The following is a 13,259-nucleotide window of genomic DNA, read 5'->3' on the forward strand; positions in this document are numbered from 1 at the left end:
AACTGAAATCCCTTTTTTGCATTGGGCCGCGTGCAAAAAATTTTTTGCGGCCCCTCTAAAAAATTTATGTAGTTGCTCCCCGACTTACAAACTTTTAGAGTTACGAACATAAATCTTGATAAGGAGATTTTTTTTTTTCAGAAAAAGAACGCACATTTTATAACTCATTTTTTCAGGAACGCGTTGATAGTCTTGATCGTAATCAAACACGATCCATTGAGAGGGGGAATGGCATTTAAATTAATTTTACAAAACTCATAAATTAATAATAATAATTAGCGCGTGGTCCACCAGCTGACACTTCATCGTGGCTCGAATCATATTGAACAGACATACATTTTTTTTTCATACTTTGAGAACGCTTCATCATCTCTTTATCAAATATACGATGCAATTCGATAACTTTGATCATTTTCCGAATTCTTTATTGCTGTTTTGTTTAATTAATGTAAATTAATAGAAGTAACGGAATCAAGTACTGGAATTCCATGACCCCCAAGGGTGGGGCTGACAGGCAGGATCGTCTTAAGAGCATCATGGGCTCCCCGAGCCAAGGGATTTTTTGGAGGCCCTACCTGAAGAATTCTCGAAAAATTCAACTACGTCTCGTTTCTCGGAAGCACCTCTTCTCTTAAGGCCCTTCGGGCATGGCTTGGGAGGGGGGGGGGGCATGCGTTAACATGGCACTGCCAAAGGTTCGCAACAGGCGTCCTTCTTTTTCAGTTTTGAATCTGGTAACCCTATCTGAAGGCAACATAATCCGTATTTTCACTTAAGTGTTCGATTACACATATTGTCCGAATTTCTTTTTTGTGGAAAGTTATAATCTTTACTACATAAAATCAATTATTGCAAATGTACGAATTTTGTTAGCGAAATTTTCGTCTCATAAAAAAATTTTATGCTAAAAAATAACAAAGCTCTCCCTTTTTTTCATCATTGTATGAGTAGTCTAAAATCTCGAGATTAGATGGCAGCACCAACAGTATATAAATCAAGCCTTAGAATCTCTGTCGTCTGCTTCTTTCCAGGATCCTTGTTTTAGACGTCTCCTTGTGTTCTGAAAAAAATTACTGAACTGGCAAGTCAAACTTTCAGTTCTGTTTGTGAGCTTAGCTTGTAAGGAACCAAACAAAACGACTTCTTGTCTGTCGTCTGCTCATTAAGAGGTTCTTTGTTTTGAACGTCTCCTTATGCTCAAATAAAATAACCGAACTTTTAGTTTGAATTTCCAGTTCAGTTTATGAGCTTTGTTTATAAGGAACTGAGCGGAATAAAGAATATAGTTTTTACTTTAAACTTCATCATCACCACAAGAGTCACTTTTAAATTTGAGATTAGATGGCAGCACATTACTATAAAATGAAGTGTGGAAAATTCACTTTTTATGATCTTACCTGTCGTCTGCTTGTTTGGAAGTCCTTTGTTTTGGATGTCTCCTTGGGTTTTGAAAAAAATAACTGAACTGGAAATTTGATCTTTCAAGCCGGGTTTTCCATGTGCCCAAAGCTGTGTAAAAGCTGTATAAAAAATCTTGAACCGCTTTGCATGAGCCGTTAAAACCCAAAACGGCTCCGTGATATGATTGGATTATGTTGCCGATGATGTAACAAAAATGAATGGGTTATCGGCTGCGAGGGATTTGGTGAAGAAAGTGGCAGTACATGGTTGGCGTCGAAATTTCATTTTGTTTATGCTTTCCTTTTTCGCACCGCCATTTTCCCTCACGTTTTGCGCTTGTTTTTTTCTCGGGTTTGTAATTCGTAATTGTCATTCCATGACGAAAATAAACGGCCAACAAACAATACATTCTACTTCGACTACTGTTGATGCGTTCAGAACGTGAAAGCACTCGGCTCAACATTCTTCGCAATCATCTGATTGAAAGCTATTGACATGAAATTGAATGCGAGGAGCATGTATTCTCATCGATCCTGGGTGAGTTGATTCGTTTGTTAAAATTATTCGTAATAAAGTGTCGAACTTCGATTTAACGTATTGTGTAAAACCGGCATTTCCATACCTTAAATTGAGAAAATTGTTTTATCGGGAGGGGAGGGGGTGGCATTATTAATGCAGATATATGCACAGAAACTTCCTAAAATTCCTGGAATCAAAGAAATCGTGATACGACCATCATTAAAATTTCTGGGCAGGGGCGTTCTAAGAGCATCACGGGCCCCAGAGGCGTACGCAGTGCCGGGGGGGGGGGAAAGCCCCTTCCCAAACCGACCAAAAATTAGGAAAAAATGAGGGACCCCCCATCAGGACAAATTGTTGCCCACCAATTGCCATGCTTACTGTCCAATTTAAACCGGATCTCAGTCATGCTGCTCTCGATGCCCTCAGGGGGGGAACCCCACACGCTGGGGTGGTCCCATGCATTAAGATGACACTGGTATCAAAGTTACAGTAGCCTATTTCCTGCATTAGCTGGTATGCCTTAAAAATTAGGGGAGAATCCAGCTTATTGAAATTTGTAGTCTAGTACATTTCCAGCATGCGGGAAAACCAAGGTTCAATGAGGATATCATGATACATTTAAAAAATTGATTTCAATTTATATTGAATAAATGAGCTAATTAGAATAAAATAATGGTTTTTCCGCTACAGGAAACATTGAAGAATTGGGTAGTGATAAGAACGTGGTCGTTATAACGCTTGTTCACTGTATTTCCATTAATTCATTTAATCTCTGTAAACATATCTTTAGTATCTGACATATTTCTTAAATTATATGTTTGTTTGCGTGTAAAGCAAACACAAAGCTAAAACATTTTTTTTTTTGTTCACCCCACCATGAAATCGCCAGTGGCGACAACTTTAAAATGACTGAAAATAGAAATTACTCCAGAACCTTAACCCTTTAAGCGATTTTTAAAATTTTCCTGATGTGCATCGCAATTGCCACTTATGTTTATAAAAGTGTGCTAAAAGAACCTGAGATATTGAGATATTTCGGGGTGACCAAAATAAAGTAGATCAAGTTTAACAAGATATCTCAAGATTGCCGCTGTAAGGGTTTACTGTGATTTTTGTGGGGCCAAGTGTGATTTTGCTGCTCCCACCACTAGAATTTGATTATTGATTTTGCAACTGTGTTTTTTCCCCATGTGAAATTAGTAGCCCTTCTGAATTTTGTGCCCCCCCCCCCCCCCTCAGTTCTGGCCCTGAGTTGTGTTTGTTAAATACACGATTTTCTTTTTTTTGTAGATTTTGATCTTTGGAAAGGCAGTCAAAATATTTCTATCAAAAGCAGCATCAGAATGATACAAAATGAATGTGGAAGACCTTTGTCTGTCATAGGGCAGGAAATTTCGCCAGCAGATGCACTAGCCATAGAGGTTGCAAAAGTCAGGGTAGCAGAAAGATGAATGTCTAGTGTCCTGCTGAAATAATATTATTTGAAAGTTGAGGAATCGAAGTACAGCACTGGCAAAGTCACTTTGGGCAAACCTTTGGCTCTTACCAAAGCAGAGAGGTAAGAAATTGTGATTCTTCCCCCTTCCTTAATGCATCTTTTCTAGTTATTGAGCTTATACCTCTATACTTAATGACATGTTGGTAGCAATGAAGTCATTAATACGCTAACCTACATTTTTCTATATTCAATTGTGCCTTCTTTTTTTTTTCAAAAATGTTATAGCCATGAAAACTACAGAAACAATCTAAAAATCAATGTTATATTAGAAATAGTACCATGGCTCCCCTCCACCAGGGGCAGCTCGAGCTTGACTGCGGCCTGGGTGCAAAGCCTTGTGTGCTGCTCCTAAAGAAAACTCTTGCGAGAGAGGCTGACATTAGGGTTTCTAAATTCCTGATATTTTTGAGCCTCCGGAAACAGGATATTGTATTTCCAGACAATTTGGGAAATCATTTATTTACAGTGGAACCCTGTTTATATAACTAATTTATTATACTTTCTCATGTATATTACGATTAGGTTTAGCCTCAATTATTCTCTATACTTTTTAAAAAAAAAGTTACATTTCATTTATGCATCATATAACTTCAACTACACTATGTTTTCACTCCGATTTGAATCCCAAATTTTGGCAAAAGTATCATTTCACTCAATTAATGTACATGAGAATTTTTTGAAATCTCACTTAACAACATATTGTGTATGTAAAACACTGCAATTAGACAAATACTTAAGATTTTTATACACCTTAGGTTTTGGTTTATGACACTTAATAATAAATGGCAAAATATAATAAAATTTTGCAATGATACAGTCAATAGATTTTTAGAAATTGTGTTTTAAACCCAAGTAAAATGTCAGAAATAACATTCTTCATAAAACGCCATTAAAATTTTCATTCACAGATTACTTGATGTAAAAACCAGGGTTGGGTCAAAAGACATAAGTGTCAAAAACTGGTTTGAACCGTCAAAATCTTAAATGAATGCTTTTGGATAATGTTTTGAACACAATAAGTATATAACATTATGAAAAACACTTTCATATGTTTCATTTTATCTACACTACTGATTACCTGTGTTCAATTTACTTAGCAAAGTGGAGCTGTTTACTCAAAATATGTGTGATAGGTTTCTTACCTCAGAAATTAGCTCAGTATTAAAACAGTCAAAAACTTACTGATGTCACAGTTTTTGTTAACCTGATAGATAGGTTGAATAACAAAACGTTTTTATGTAGATTAACATGTTTTTATATTTTGAGTTATAATTACTGACCACAAAATATCTATTTTGATATTTTAAATTTTCTGATCTACCCACAAAATTTTATTCCATATAAAATTTCTCGTGTAGCATCTGTTAATACACCAATTGTGCTCATTTATTCTCACCTAAAAATTTTATATCTTAGGTCATATAAATCTAGAGTTTTAACAAGTATTTTTAATCAAAGAACTGGCAGGACATGATGCCCATTGCATATTTAGATACAGCTTCAGTCAAAAAAACCATTGCATTATAAATGCTAGTAAATATACCAAATACAAATACAACGCCACAACAGGCAAATTGCCCAACAAGGTGGCTGACTTAAGAACATCATGGATCTCCGAGCCCCTACCTACTACTGCTACACCACACATGAACCCCTCCCCCTTTCCGCGGAACCCCCCAACGAATCGGTACATGCGGGAGTGTACGTGTAGTGCAACCTGGCGTAAAGTTTGTTTCTGTGTAATGCTTGTTATGTGTAGTGCTGTCATCTGCCCCCAGTTTTACTAACTATGAGTGAAGTGTTATGGTTGAATGATTTACCGTTGTAGGACTGTTGCTCTCTGTGGCGAGACTTTTTAACGGGGAGATCGGCTCGCATTTGCGCCTTGAAGTTGGGAAAAAAAAACTTTTTCATGTCGGGATTCGAACCCATGACAGCTGATAAAACCCCGATCTCCAGCCTGATGCGCTAACCAATGAACCACACAAACTTCAAAGTGTAATTATTTGAAGGTGGGTGGACTTGAACCCGTGTACCCTGAACTCTTCCCATCTCTAACTCTTTATCTTACCAACCCACCACATATCATAGTAAAAAATCTTATCCTTACTCATGCACTAAGTTACAAGAGTTTCTTAAGCATCATATACAAGCCAGCACTGCCAAATTAGAGAAAATTTTAGTCTTACAATTTATTATTTTGATTGCTAGATATATTCTAATGTTATGCACGATAAGGGTATCGCTTTGAATATCAGTGATTATTTAGATAATTTAATAATAACAGAAAACAACATTACATATATGATGTAAAAGAACTTTTTTAAATACCTCTCTGTTATGAAAAGAGTACAGCAGATGATTTATATCAATACACATATATACGCAGTTAAAGAAATTTTGGAGGATCAAGAATCATCTTGGATTGAAGAATATTAAGTCATTCCATAGTTTTTCGTTCAGCATTTATGCTATGCTTTATTAAAAAAGTGTATATTTATTAAAAAGTGTATTTGTAAGAAAGAAAACATATATTGTCCAAAATAATTCTTTAGAGTAGAAAGTTATTTTACAATCATATTAAGTATTTATTCTTTGTATAACAGTCACTTTGAACATTACATGTAATTAACATATGCATTTCCAATGAGAATTTTTATATTGAAAAGCAATATTTGAGGTTTTTGATGTGAATGTTTAAACCGTCAAAAACTTGCCAATCCTGGTAAAAATTCAACTCTAAAGTGGGCATAGCTTCGGTTCTAAGCGTCAAAGGCCTGGTTTGGAATCACAAAAAATGGGGCTTTCATAAAAAATGAAGAAAAAAACAAACCAATATTTTTTTCTTCCAAAATGTGGACTCGTATAGTTTCTGATAACAATAACCAATTGATAACTATAGCCGAAAGATACCCAGAAGCCAAATGATGATCTTGAGTCCTACTTGGTCAAACAGGGCAACTTCATTTTACATATAGCTCAGGGCTTTACAAATCTCAGTCGACGTGGTGATTATAAAATGGGTAAATGGTCGCCTGAAATTCATGCGATTGTTAAAATGGAGTCTAAGGGTGGCACAAAATTTTCTGATTTTATTGCAGTGTGCCTTTCAACATCAGGAGTCATTAAGTCTCTGAAAAGTCGAAAAACATTATTTAGGACTGTTTTGAGGAAAAATCATGCTGGGTTTTTTTTCCCTTTAAGCTAAAATCTTTTTTTTTTAATTCAGTCATGTGTTTAATTTATGTACAGTATGTGTTCCATAGATCCCTCGAGACAGTCTTTCAAGCAAAAACTGGATTTGAATAATTGATTGAGAATTTGAAGTTTTTTTTTTTTATCTTACCTTTTGTGTGCCTGCATTGCCGGAAGTTCATTACAAAAGCAGCTTCACACGTCCATGGATTATAGCAGCTGACAATATTCAGATAGCCTATCGATGTTATGTGCAAGCAAAAATCATCATCCAGAATACAGAAATGTTTGTCAATGGGGGGGGGGGGGGTGTTGCATTTTTTAATCTCCTACAAAAGTATGGTTAAACCTCAGCTTCTAAATGCAAAAAAAAAAGATAACAAAAGCCATAAGTCCTGATAACTATTAATGAACTTTTGCCTATGCTACAATATTGGTCCATTCTATATTTTATATTAGTGATTGATAGCAATATCCAAATGATAGCATTATGCATGATTTCAATAAACCGCGTCTACTGTATTGTGTAAGAAGAATTTTGGCCTCCTCCAATACCCTCCACCTCCCTTGTCAGCAAAATTTTAAATATATTATAATAATGATTTCATATATTTTCAGAAAAAAATATTACAAAAGAAAACACCTTTTACGTGCTATTGTAATCATTTTCAATCATTTAAATTATTTTTTTAAAGGTTGGTAACTCAAAGTTTTTCTGTAGGAAATTCCTTGTCTCTCCCCACCCCTCCTCTCAGAAGTCAATTCTGCTCAAGTGTATTGTAGCACGTTTTTTGTTCCATGCATGATGCTAAGGTAAAAATGGGGTTTCACCTGTTCTGCCATCTTTTTAAAACTATCCCATCTCTTTTGGAACACCATCTGTTTGCTCACCGTCCTTGCTTGAGTTAAAAACCTATTCCCAGCATCAGTCCTCGCTTGGGAAATTTCCCTGTTGTGGCCTTTCAGTTTGTATTTGTATTGTTAAATGAATGTTTTTTCATCATAACTGCTTGTCTAGTATTTTACAATTGTTTTCATTCTCTTTTCAGATAAAATGAAAGCTGGGGTCTTTCTCCACAAAACACTAGATGATATCAGATTCATTAGTTTCAGTTCTCAAGGAAACATTTAATCACCAAAAAGACAACATTCAAAAGGAGTTTGACACTTTTATGCTAAGAAAGTAGAAATGATCGAAAGTTTAGAAAGTTCTTTGCATGTGCATAGTGGCTGCAATCATACGTATTGTAAATGAACATTAGTTGATATTTTTTCATCAATAAATACTTCAATTTCAATTTATTTTGTGATTTATTTGCAAAAATGATGTGAAATTTTTATTGAACTCTGAAGACTTGCTAGGATTTGGAGCGGAGGTGCTTTTGAACTTTTTCTAAACAAGTCTGATTCCTATCCTTTGTTACTGTATTAATTTATATTCACCAGCTTATTAATTTTGATATTCGAGAAGTGGAAGATATTTTGAATAACATTGAATTTTGAAAATATAAAGGTATTTGGGTATTGCTTTTTTGGCAATAATGGTAGCCTATACAAAAAAAATGTTATTACCCTTTTAGACCTTGAATTCAATGATAACACACCTACAATCCTTAAAGTCAAGGCTGAACTCACTAAGTTAAAAATCTACAGCGAGAAAAAGTTTACCACATTTGTGCTTTCTGGGATCCGAGTCAATTAGCTCGAGAAAAACGCCAGTGACACAATATTTCTTGCACTGTCTTTACAGCAGGGGGCCACTAATTCTTTTCCCATAATATTTAGTGCAAAGCAATGTAAAAACAATAGGTTGCTTGTATTCCCATCCAAGCCATCATTCCTCTAGTGATTAAAGCACAAAACTTGGGTGAAACCTGATAACGTGAGCGCATACAAACAAACGAAATTTTGAATAGCTCAATTTATTTGTGCAATACTTCAAGTGTAAAACCAAAGCATAGAAAGACTGGCACCAAAGAATTTAATATGATAGTTTGTTGTTCGAACAAAATTTCATTTTGTGTCAACGTCTCTTTTCCAGCAATTAAAAAAATCTGCCAAATTACTGATCTCCCCGTTGGTCTCTGCTGAGTAGCGTACGCAGGATTTTCTTAAGGAGAGGTGCTCATTTTTTTTCACCGCAAAAAAAAAAAACTGATAGCTTGGGGAGGGCATATAGGTTCCCTAAGCACCCCCCCCCCCCCCCACGCGTAGGCATCTACTTGGGGATTTTGAACCCCATCTTGCTACGTCAGCGGTTCTGCACTTTTTTTTTCAGTATGTTGCACATTAGTATAACATACTCAGTATATATATAATGATGAAAACTAATTAAAAATATGAACATATAAAAAATTATGAAAATTTAGAATTGTAAGAGATACATTATTAAAATCTAATGTGAGAGTTAATTATAACCCCATTGTTGAAAATTTAGAATGAATGAAAGAAATACGCAATTGAAAATTTATGACAAGTAATTATAAAATTGCATTTTTGAAAAAAAAATTTTGATAATCAGTAAAAGCCTTCAATTGTCCATCAGTGCCGAGAGGGGGGGTCCATCCCCTCAAAACCTAAGAAAATGACAGAGATATATGTTATAACATGGTATAATCGTTTGCTCTCTATTACTCTGTCCCCTCCCCTCAAAAATAAATTTCTGGACAGGGCCGCAACTATAGATGCTTAGTTAGCCAATGCAAGCACGTATTTTGGTGCCTCCTCCTTCTGATATTAAGGTGGGGTTAATATATTTGCGCCCCCTCTGGTCCGGGGCACCAAATCTGTTTGCTGCCCTGGTCCTGGGGTCCATTTGATCTAGTGGCTCTCTTATTGTTAAAACACTATACTGATAAGAATCGACGAAACTTTTTTCGCTTATAAGCTTGGAAGTGAAAAAAGTTTAGTCCGTGTGATTACACGGACCAACCGGAATCTTGCCATTGACCCTTCATTTCAACATTACTGTAATGCAAGGATACTCAATCTTTAGGAGAGCGCGGGCCACTTCCTCGTTGATTTGAAAATGTGTCACGGGCCACTTGAGCTGAGCCACGAGTAATATGTGGAACTGCACCGCAGGCCACTTACGTGCTCTGGAACTGTGCCGCACATCACTTAAGTGATCTGTAATTATGTCGTGGGTCACTTGACTGATTTGTTAATGTGTCGCTGGCCACTTGAGCGATGTGAACTGTTCCAAAGGCCCCTTAAGTGATCTAAAATGGGCCGCGGATCACTAAAATGAGCTGGAAATGTGTCGGGTTCGCTCAAGTGTTCTAGACCATGCCGCAGGTAAGTGATCTGTGTATATGTCGTGGGTCACTTGAGTGATTGATGTTAAACTGTTCCAAGAGCCATTCAAGTTCTCTGTAAATGTGCCACGGACCTTTTAAGTGTGCTCTGGAACTGTGCGGCAGTCACTCAAGTGATCTGAAAATGTTTACAAAATTAAGTTTGAGGTCGCAGGCACATCAGATAAGTCCGAGGACCACAGTTGGCCACGGTTCGAGCATGTATGAAACAACAGCACAGTAGTATTGAATGCAACCAATATCTCAAAACGAGAAATTTCATGGATGGGAAATTTTCATTAGAATTAAAAATTCACGGTTTGAAAAAACTTTTTTCTCTCGAAGACGAAAATCCACAAAATGCGTATTTTTACTAGAAATGACGTGATAACGGGGGAAATTTTGCAATTTTCTGAGTTCTACGTAATTTTGTCCCGTAAAATACAGATTACATGGTCATGAGATTTCCAGATACAGTTCTGTTTTGAAAGATAGCAACATAATGTCATCTTGGCAATTTGTTTCTAAGATTGAAAAGTATAATTTCTTGCCAAATATGATAAATTAATGAAACCACGTTAGTACGTTTATACTGACGTCACTCCCTCATCAGCCAATCATATCACTGAGCCGTTTTGGGTTTTAACGGCTAGTGGGTTTTCCTAGGAGCAGGTTTCTTGTGTCGCGCGCGACGTGATTCGCCCAGCGCGACACACCGTCCACTCACCAATAACCAAAAGCAGTATGACTGTTTTCCTACAGAGCGCAATACGGCTCACGACAGCGCTTTACGTCGGGCGTGATTGGAGGACTGCTCCTGGAGTAGTCTAATGCTTCGTACGCCGCGGTTTTGCCGATGTTCTCTTCACTCTTTTGTGTTTTCTTTCCTTTCCCTTCAAACCGGAGCATACAGACGACAGAGTAGCTGATGCTAAGACGCTTTCATATACGCCGTGTATTAAGGAGTTCTAGCTGATGCCAAAGCCATATACTTTATATAGCCACCCTGATCTGATGCGCCTCGCTAGGAAAACACAAACGCGTAGCGTGATTATGTAACACGTTTCTGTCGGCGCAAAATAGTCTAATTCGGTTCACGCTGCGAATTAAACAATTCTATTCCTAGCAAAAATCGGCTTAAGACGCCTTCATACGCTTGTGTATTAAGGAGTTCTATTTCAGGTCCATCGAGCTTATATTACTAGAGGGAGCATGACGTCAGCGGTCTCCGCCTTGGCGGTGCTGAGAATGATGTCCCCCAACATCTTCCGTCGGAAGATCACGTGACTCGGTGCAAACAAACACGACCCCCCCCCCCCCCCATGGAGATCAATGTTAAAATTGCCGATTTTAGCATAGAAATGCGGAAATTTACTAGGGTTTTCCACCACATCAATAATTTTAAAAATTGTATTGCATTCTCGATTTTTGAAATATTGAGTTCGCTTAGAGATACGAAGCCCAGAAAATTAAATATAAAATAATGAGCCAGACCCAGTTTTGAGGTGGATATCCAAGCAATAACATTAATTTCAGCTTTTTATTTATATCTTCTCAAGCACGAAAATGATAATTAATGTCTTCGTATTGTCTTATATTATCCACTTGCATCAATCCATATAGTTTAGGATGTTTTGAAATTATTTATGGGCCCATATAAATTAATTGAAGAAATTCTGCAGCTTTAATCAAGCATTTTTTGAAGCAAAATCACGCAGATTAATAACGTGTTTTTTTTTTTAAATTTAGAAATTTTAACCAAAGATAATTCCAAAATTAATGAAAGGTAATTCCAAAATTAATGAAAGGTAATTCCAAAATTAATGAAAGTGATAATTTCAGTTCCAAATTAATGAAAGAGATCATTTCAGCTCCAAATAAATGAAAGTGATAATTCCAGCATTAATGAAAGATAATTCGGAATTAATAAAAGATGATTCCAGAATAAATGAAAGAAAAATTCTAGTTTTAATGAAACAGATAATTTCAGTTCCAAAATAAATGAAAGTGATAATTTCAGCATTAATAATGAAAGAAATAATTCCAGAATTAAGAAAAAGGGATAATTCCAAAATTAATGCAAGAAAAAATTATGGAATTAATGGAAGAGATAATTTCAAAATCGTTGAAAGAAGTAATTTCAGCATTAATAAAGTGATAATTCCAAAATTTATGAAAGAGGTAATTCTAGAATTAAAGTAAAAGATAGTTCCAAAATTAATGAAAGAAAAATTCTAGAATTAATAAAATAAATAATTCCAGCATTAATCAAAGAAATAACTCTAAAATTAATGAGATATAATTCCAAAATTAATGAGATATAATTCTAAAATTAATGAGATATAACTCCAAAATTAATGAGATATAATTCTAAAATTAATGAGATATAACTCCAAAATTAATGAGATATAATTCTAAAATTAATGAGATATAATTCTAAAATTAATGAGGCATAATTCCAAAATTAATGAATGCCAGAATTAATGAGACATAATTTTTCAGAATCAGTAAAATAAATAATTCCAGCATTAGTAAAAGAAATAATTTCATCATTAATGAAAGAAACAAATCCAGAATTGGTTAAAGCAATTACTCCAGAAGTAATGAAAGAAATAATAATTAATAAAGAAATAATTCCGGAATTAATTTCAAAACGGATTGATGCAATTGGATAATATGACAATACGAAGACATTAATTATCATTTTCGTGCTTGAGAAGATATAAATAAAAAGCTGAAATTAATGTTATTGCTTGGATATCCACCTCAAAACTGGGTCTGGCTCATTATTTTATATTTAATTTTCTGGGCTTCGTATCTCTAAGCGAACTCAATATTTCAAAAATCGAGAATGCAATACAATTTTTAAAATTATTGATGTGGTGGAAAACCCTAGTAAATTTCCGCATTTCTATGCTAAAATCGGCAATTTTAACATTGATCTCCATGGGGGGGATCGTGTTTGTTTGCACCGAGTCAGATGTAGACGACGCACAGTGATGCGTTTTGCGAAAATCGTGGCCAAAACCGTTCAGCTAATAGCTCATGGTTCGTCGTCCATGAGCTATTAGCTGATCGGTTTCACCGTCCATTGCACGGTTCCGTTCGGCATATATACGCTCTAGCGAAGGAAAAGCTCTGTCTCCTCTGTAGCTTAGTGGTCAGAGCACTCGTCCGGCAATCGAGGGACCCGGGTTCGACTCCCGGTAGGGACAGAGATGAGTTTTTTCCTTCCTTAAAAAATTAACATCTCAAATAATAAATATCTTCACAACATCCAGTCTTCTGAATATCTTGTGATAATATTTATTGTTCCAAACAGTTTTCAAGAATATGCAACAAATTTC

At 35.7% G+C, this 13,259-nt stretch overlaps 1 long non-coding RNA gene across 1 annotated transcript; it reads left to right on the forward strand.

The window, feature by feature from the left end:
* The first annotated feature begins 1,477 nt into the window (after nucleotides 1-1,477).
* On the forward strand, nucleotides 1,478-7,914 carry LOC149084074 (uncharacterized). Its single transcript, XR_016193024.1, has 3 exons — nucleotides 1,478-1,938; nucleotides 3,214-3,481; nucleotides 7,666-7,914. It is a non-coding gene; the product is annotated as an uncharacterized LOC149084074 (long non-coding RNA).
* The last annotated feature ends 5,345 nt before the right edge of the window (nucleotides 7,915-13,259 follow it).

Source organism: Pholcus phalangioides, unplaced genomic scaffold (genome assembly GCF_987345545.1).
Source record: "Pholcus phalangioides strain wild (caught in Gottingen) unplaced genomic scaffold, Ppha-v1.0 ptg000008l_1, whole genome shotgun sequence".
In the NCBI taxonomy this organism is placed as follows: domain Eukaryota; kingdom Metazoa; phylum Arthropoda; class Arachnida; order Araneae; family Pholcidae; genus Pholcus; species Pholcus phalangioides.